We start from the raw sequence: 8,663 nt of genomic DNA on the forward strand, positions 1-8,663 counted from the left end.
AAACAGAGTTTATCAGTTTGAACATTAAATATCTTGTCTTTGTAGTGTATTCAATTGAATATAGGTCGAAAAGGATTTGCAAATCATTGTATTCTGTTTTTATTTATGTTTTACGCAACGTCCCAACTTCATTGAAATTGGGGTTTGTACTTATCTATAATTTTCTCTATATTTACCTTGGCAGTGACTATTTCCCAGCTTCACAATAAGCTGTATATAATTACTTTGATAACAGAGACATTGAGGTTAAGGTGTCGTTATCTTTGCTAGGTTGTATTCGCAAGTTCTGCAGGAACCCGAGTGCTAACTGATGACACTAGTTGGTATGCTTGGTTTTATATCCAAGCAAATAGAAACATTTTTAAAGACTGTTTGCACAGCTGCCTGTTCAGACCTGCAGCCTGGGACCCTGTCCCAATAGAGTGCTCGGATGCTAATGCTGGTTGAGTTCATAGTTTATCTTACTTTATGTTCAGTTCTATTTGCACAGATCCCGCTGTTCCCCAGGGACCCTGCCGTAAGAATAAGAGCAAAAGGGAAATTGACTTTACATTTATCCCAGTACAAATGCTTTTGGTAATGTTGAAACATTATAGTGATCATACTGCTGTACTTAGTATTACTAATTATTTCACACACTTTCATAATTTTATGTGTATATCCATTTATATGTGTATTTTACTTTTATATATTTTCTTTTGTTACGATACCCCGCTTTCCCCACATTATCTACCCTTACCTGCCGCAGGTACTTTCTTATACCCACCCACCTGCTCTCATACAGTTACACACATCGATACGACGTCCCACTTCCAACTTTCTCCTCCACACTCCTTCCCTTCCTCCTCTCCCACTGCCTCTGGACATGTCTTCCCCCTCTTCTTCACCCAAGAGTAACATAGTTTCCACCAGCATCCTGCTGGCCAATAGTACCAATGGCAGTCATTGGTAACCCAGGCCTCGACCGATCCAGTATGGAAATCTGATTCGATTTGATTTGGCAAAGGTTTAACGTCGGATGCCCTTCCTGACGCAACCCTGTCCATTTATCCGGGCTCTGGACCGACACTAAGAATGCACTGGCTTGTGCATCCTCAGTGGCTGGGTTGTTTTTCAGCACAACTAATACCTACCTCTTTTTTTTTACATTTCAGTTTTAGTTGTTATTCAGCACAACTAATTTCTCCATCAGTTCAGCTGTTAATCACCTTCTGTGAGGGTAGTAAACTATGCCTGCAAAAGGAGAAGAGATGCCTTACACATGCTCAATAATCCAGGTAAGAAAATTAAAGAAAGTTGAATCAGTTCATCCGGATACAACGTTTATTGCGAGAAACGTTTCATCACTCATCTAAATGACCTCTTCAGTCACTAAAGTCCCTGAAGAGGTCACATGATACAAACTATATGAACTCAATTTATTATTATTCATATTATTATGCGTGATGAAAGGTTTCTGTCAATAAACGTTGTGTCCAGATGACCTGATTCAACTTTCTTTCTTTTGAGAAGAGATGCTCAACTGGTGCCGATGATGGCAAAGTGGTGTTGAATCTCACAAAGAGTAGCTTGATCAGTGGATATGAACCCAGCGAGGAGAGGTCCTTTCTGGGGTCCTGCAAAAAGTGAAGAGTCTCCAACTTTGCTTTGCTGTGGCTGGGCAACATCCCTCTGCCCAACTGGCTCTCAGTTCCTGTTGTTGGGATTGGAAACTGTAAAGGCAAACAGGGGAACAAGGTTGTTATGAATTTGCATTGAATTCAAGGATTTTAATGTCACAAAAATATTTTAAAATGTGACATGAAACTAGCTAATCATTTATTTTTGAATTGATGAATATTCATTTTTGGTGATTAAGTCATGAAATTGCAGTTCAACCTTAAGACACCAAAGTGAGAGGAGTTTACCCGCACCGTGGTCAGACAAGATGAAGAAATTGTCTTCATTCTCTACAGCTGTGATTGATGAGGCAGTCTCACTTTCTGACACAAGGCCGAGTTCTTCAGCTGCGTGCAGAAATAGGTGATATCCTCTTCTTCTCTGAAGCTAGTTTGGGAGGCAACCACCTCATCTTGAAAAACAGGTGGGTTGCTGTAGCCAGGATGGCTTCATTGACATCAGTCTTCAGCTGTAAGAAGCTACTAAACCTTTTCTCAAAGCCAGATATAGTGGCTTGCAAGATATGTGAGCAGTACTGCAGGTTTGAAGCTTGCAGGTCATGTAGTTTAGCCTGAACAGCAAAGAGGATAGGTTTGAGCTCATGAAGTCTGACCTTAATAGCGGTCTTTTGCAGTGGCAATGGGCTTGAGGACTCCGCAGTATTCCTCAAGGGAGAAATGTCAGCTGACTCAAACAGTCATAAAGAAAATTCCACCTACAAATGCAGGGTGTCTTCTGTTGCTGGTTGGTTAAGTCATTGACTATTTCTGCATATTTTGGTCTTCCAGAAGCATTCCATAGGGCTTAACACTTTGCCATGGATGAATGAGTCAGCCTGGAGAGAGTTGAATTGTCTCCCCCTCCCCCCTTTTCTCCCAAATTGTACGTGGCCAATTACCCCACTGTTCTGAGCCTCCCGGTCACTGTCTCACCCCTTCTGCCGAGCCAAGGAGGGCTGCAGACTACCACATGCCTCCTCCGATACATGTGGAGTCGCCAGCCACTTCTTTTCACCTGACTGTAAGGAGTTTCACCATACAGACTATCTTGAGAAAGTTATGACATTACTTAGTGACATTAATACTTGTGAGCACCTGAAACAAGATCCAGGCAGTGGTTACAAGAAAAAAGTGATAGATTGTTTGACGCTGTTAGGGCAGGACAATGCTAACCCAGCCACTGAGGATGCACAAGCCAGTGCATTCTTAGTGCCGGCCCCAAGCCCAGATAAATGGGGAGGGTTGTGTCAGGAAGGGCATCCCGTGTAAAATCTTCGCCAAATCAAATTTGAGGATCATAAATCAGATTTCCATATCAGATCGGCTGTGGCCCAGGTTACCAATGACCGCCACCAGTACTGTTTGCCAGCAGGGTGCCGGTGGAAAGTATGCTGCTGTTGGGCGAAGGAAAAGGAGAGGGAGAAGGCATGTGCAGAGGCAGTGAGAGAGGAGGAAGGGTGAGAATGTGGAGGTGAGTGTCGGAACTTTGAATTTTGGCACCATGATTGGTAAAGGGAGAGAGCTGGCTGATATGGAAAGAAGAAAGGTGGGTATACTGTGTGTGCAAGAAACCAGGTGGAAGGGGAGTAAGGCCAGGAGTATCGGAGGTGCGTTCAAACTCTTCCACCATGGTGCGAATGGGAGGAGTAATGGGGTAGGGGTAATTCTGAAGGAAGAGTGTCAAGAGTGTGCTGGAGGTGAAAAGAGTGTCGGACAGAGTGATGATTATGAAGCTGGAAATCAAAGTTGTATTGATGAATGTTATCAGTGCATATGCCCTGCAAATTGGTGTGAGATGGAAGAGAAAGAAGAAATTCTGGAGTGAGTTGGATGAAGTGGTGGAGAATGTACTCAAGGAGGAGGGTGTGGTGGTTGGAGCAGACTTCAATTGGTATGTTGTTGAAGGGAACAGAGGTGATGAGGAGATGATGGGTAGGTATGGGTGTCAAGGAGAGAAATGTGGAAGGACAGCTGGTGGTGGATTTTGCAAAAAGGATGGAAATGGCTGTGGTGAATACATATTTCAAGAGGGAGGAATACAAGGTGACTCATAAGAGTGGATGAAAGTGCACACAGGTGGACTATATCTTATGTAGAAGGTGTGATCTGAAAGGGATTGGAAACTGCAAGGTGGTGACAGGGGAGAACGTAGCTAGGCAGCATCGGATGGTGGTCTGTAGGATGACTTTGGAGACCAAGAAGAGGAAGCGAGTGAAGGCAGAGCCAAGGATCAAATGGTGGAAGTTGAAGAAGGAAGACTGTTGTGTGGAGTTCAGGCAGGAGTTAAAACAGGCACTGGGTGGTAGTGAAGAGTTTCTGGATGGCTGGGCAACCACTGCAGAAATATTGAGGGAGACAGCTAGGAAGGTACTAGGTGTGTCATCAGGACAGTGGAAGGAAGACAGTGAGACTTGGTGGTGGAATGAGCAAGTACCGCAAAGTATACAGAGGAAGAGGTTGGCAAAGAAGTGGGATGGTCAGAGAGATGAAGAAAGTAGACAGGAGTACAAGGAGATGCAGCGTAAGGCTAAGGCAAAGGTTGCAAAGTAAAAAGCATACAGTGAGTTGTTTGAGAGGTTAGACACTAAGAAAGGAGAAAAGGACTTGTACTGATTGGCTAGATAGAGGGACTAAGCTGGGAAGGATGTGCAGCAAGTTAGGGCGATCAAGGATAGAGATGGAAATGTGCTGACAAATGAGGAGAGTGTGTTGAGAAGGTGGAAGGAGTAGTATGAGGGGCTGATGAATGAAGAAAATGAGAGAGAGAGAGAAGGTTGGATGATGTGGGTATAGTGAATCAGGAAGTGCAGTGGATTAGCAAGGAGGAAGTGAGGGAAGCTATGAAGAGGATGAAGAGAGGAAAGACAGTTGGTCCAGAGGACATACCTGTGGAGGCATGAAGATGTTTAGGAGAGATGGCAGTGGAGTTTTTAACTAGATTGTTTAACAAAATCTTGGAAAGAGAGGATGCCTGAGGAGTGGAGAAGAAGCATACTGGTACCGATTTTCAAGAACAAGGGCGATGTGCAGAACTGTAGCAACTACAGAGGTATAAAGTTGATCAGCCACAGCATGAAGATATGAGAAAGAGTAGTGGAAGCTAGGTTAAGATGGCAGACAGTAGGTAGGTAAGATGGTAGTTAGGATGATAGCTAGGTGATGATTAGCGAGTAGCAGTATGGTTTCATGCCAGGAAAGAGCACTACAGATGTGATGTTTGCATTGAGAATGTTGATTGAGAAGTATAGAGAAGGCCAGAAGGAGGTACATTGTATCTTTGTGGATTTAGAGAAAGCATATGACAGGGTGCCGAGGGAGGAGGTGTGGTATTGTATGAGGAAGTCAGGAGTTGCAGAGAAGTATGTAGGAGTGGTGCAGGATACGTATGAGGGAAGTGTGACAGTAGTGAGAGATGTGTCGTTGGAATGACAGATGGGTTCAAGGTGGAGGTGGGATTACATCAAGGATCAGCTCTGAGACCTTTCTTGTTTGCAATGGTGACGGACAGGTTGACAGACGAGATCAGACAGGAGTCTCCGTGGACTATGATGTACGTGGATGACATTGTGATCGGTAGCAAGAGTAGGGTGCAGTTGGAGGAGAGCCTGGAGAGGTGAAGGTATGCACTGGAGAGAAGAGGAATGAAAGTCAGCAGGAACAAAATGGAATATCTATGCGTGAATGAGAGGGAGGACAGTGGAGTGGTGAGGATGCAAGTAGAGGTGACGAAGGCGTATGATTTTAAATACTTGAGGTATAGTGTCCAAAGAAACGGGGAGTGCAGAAGAAGAAGAGAGTGCAGGCAGTGTGGAGAAGAGTGTCAGGAGTGATGTGTGACAGAAGGGTACCAGCAAGAGTTAAAGGGAAGGTTTACAAGATGGTAGTGAGACCAGCTATGTTATATGGTTTGGAGACAGTGGCACTGATGAAAAGACAGGAGGAGGAGCTGGAGGTGGCAGAGTTGAAGATGCTAAGATTTTCACTGGGAGTGATGAAGAAGGACAGGATTAGGAACGAGTATATTAGAGGGACAGCTCAGGTTGGATGGTTTGGAGACAAAGCAAGAGAGACAAGATTGAGATGGTGTGGACATGTGTGGAGGAGAGATGCTGGGTATACTGGGAGAAGGATGCTGAATATGGAGCTGCCAGGGAAGAGGAAAAGAGGAAGGCCAAAGAGGAGGTTTATGGATGTGGTGAGGGAGGACATGCAGGTGGCTGGTGTGACAGAGGAAGATGCAGAGGACAGGAAGAGATGTAAACGGATGATCCGCTGTGGCGCCCCCTAACGGGAGCAGCCGAAAGTAGTAGTAGTAGATTTGGTATGAGATCTGAAGACTGTGACTTGTCATCAAATATGTATAATGTGGTGGCCTTTACTACCTTATTGATCCGATGTCTACTACTTTTGAACTGGAATAGCTCAAAACCTCCATCCCGTGTCAGGTGGATCAGGGATGTCATGTTTCATTTTAAGTTGGAGAAGATCAAACTCACCTTAACGGGTAACAAGATTAATTTCAAGAAAGTATGGATGCCTTTTCTGATTTACTTTGATAATCTAACCAATGTAACAAACTGGGATACCTCTTGATTTGACTCTGGAGCGTCCCAACATGTATTAATTGCGGGATGAGAGTACTTCCATGTGTGTATTTGGTGAATAAAGTTGATGTTGTTTATTTGTTTCCCTTATTGATTCAACGCTCTTGTACTTGCCTTTTGCTGTTTTTTTCTGTTTGTCTTTTATTTAACTGTGTGTAATGTAGTGTAATGTATTATTTTTCTAAATTCATCTACAGGATCTGGGAATGTGGGATGGGGGGATTTACTATGTAAAATTATTCAATATGTTTGATTTGTATATATGTCAATATACAGAGCTTAAAAAAAAGACCTGGTCATGGTGCCGCCTGTATCACCCCGGAGATAGTGCAGTCTTTTAGCCTGAGAGGAGGTGATGGATGCTTGCATTAGGAGTGTTGCAACGAGAGCAGCTTTCCTTATTGCCAAACCACTGGTGGAGGTTACAGGGGCAAGGTAGCATGTCATAGAGGGATCCGATTAGCAAGCTTTGCCAAGCTTGTGGGATTCTCCAAAGGTCAGACCAACCGAGAGGCCTTTCAGCAGCGGACTCCCACGTCATCCAGCTGCCCTTGACCCTGTATCACTCCTCCTCCATCCTTGACACCTGTGCCACGACCAACTCCTTCCTCTCCTTTCTGCTGGCCTTGGACCAGAGTCGTAGAGCTTCTCCCCACCCAAATCCAGTGTGTCCTGACTGGAACCTGCCGACAACATCTTGATGTTGGAGCCTGCTGATCATCTGGTCAGCTTCTGCTTGTGCCTTTGACTTGTGGCCAGTGTGTACCTGGGCATCTGCACCCCTGGCTAGCTGGTCAGTGGACTCCAACACCAGCCTGGTCTTTCCCTGCTTGTACCCCAGGCCGATGGATTGTGGGGGCGTGTTCTTCCCAAAGAGGCCTGTTTCGGTGAGGCGTCATGGTAACCCCAGCCATTTTTGGGGTGAACGAGTTTTGAACGAGTAAATTTGCAGGCAGAATTGTTTAAGGAGGCAAGAAGGAAACAAGAGTGTTTGTGTTACTAAGCTTGGTGAGTAAGGAGGAAGACATGGAAGTATTTTTTTAGTCACATATCAGGGAAGCTAATTCCATTAAAGCTGTAATTGAGTGGGAACTTTAAATACTGTAGCATTGTCATTTCTTTCAAAGCTGTAAAAATTCAAAGATTTGATTGTAGCCATCCATAACAAAAATACATTGTCAATCTATATTTTCCAATAAATAGTACATGATTTAGAGGATTGTTTTGTGTGGCTTTTACATGTTTCTCCAGTTTTCTAACAAAAAAACAAGATAATCAGACAAAATGATATGCCTCTTTATCCCCATCAGAGATCTGCATGGGATGGCACAAACTGGGTAGTGCCCTTTATACATAACTTTTTAGAATTTTTTTTTTATCATTGTCTATAAAAAATATTTTCTCTTCGGCTGCCAGGCCCAGAGACAATTGGTATAGCAGGTGGGGTCTATATATTTTTTCTTTTATATTTCAGGGAAATCTACTGCAAATCTTTCAAAAGACACTTCGGGGAATACACCATAGTGAAGGACACCCTCATTATTTAATTCAGCATTATATTGCCAACAGAAAATGAAAATGTGTTATCAGTGTCCTGATAAGTTCTCGTAACTGAGGATCTGTTCTTCCATGCCGTAGCCAGCAAAGCCTATTTTCTTGAACCGGCTGGATATGAACTTGCAGCCGAGTGTATGTATGCATGGTCATTTTTGTTTAATTAATCAGCCTTTAAAGAACACGCAGAGATGCAACATTGGAGCTTTTGCATCTTGATTTAATGTTATTTTAAGATTTCTTTAAACATTGAATTTTACCTTAGGAGGGCGCCTGAGCAAATTCAAACCTACTTGGGACTCTGCGAGTCACTGTTTGGGTAGTTTGATAGCCTTCCTCGGAGCCTCCTGAGACACATAGGTAGCCTTCCTGTGTACGCAAGGTGGGATAATACTGAGTACGAATCAGGACTACGAACGGTCATACACTCTTGAAAAATCACTGGAACATATTCAGTGCTACTTTGAATCTCGAATTAACAAAATCTACCAAAGATTTTTTTTCCCCCTTATTTTCTGCCTTGGGCCATGCAATGATTCTGATTGTTACATTTAAAGAATCTGAATTTTAGAATTTGAATTGTTTAAGAATATAAATTCACAAATGCCAAACTCTGGGGGAATTAACCACAGGTATGGGTTCAGGTGAGACGCCATACTCCTTCATGGACACCAGAGGGAGCCATGCAACTTTATATATAAAGGGGGTCTGGGGGTCTGTCATGCTGTAGGGGGCATTTTCCTGGCATGCTTTGGGTCCACTTGTCCCCTTAGAGAGAAGGGTCTCTGTAAGTCAATACCAAGTTATTCTGAGTGATCACCCTTATCCTACGGTGAAACATTTCTAT

Source organism: Lampris incognitus, chromosome 20 (assembly GCF_029633865.1).
Source record: "Lampris incognitus isolate fLamInc1 chromosome 20, fLamInc1.hap2, whole genome shotgun sequence".
Lineage (NCBI taxonomy): Eukaryota > Metazoa > Chordata > Actinopteri > Lampriformes > Lampridae > Lampris > Lampris incognitus.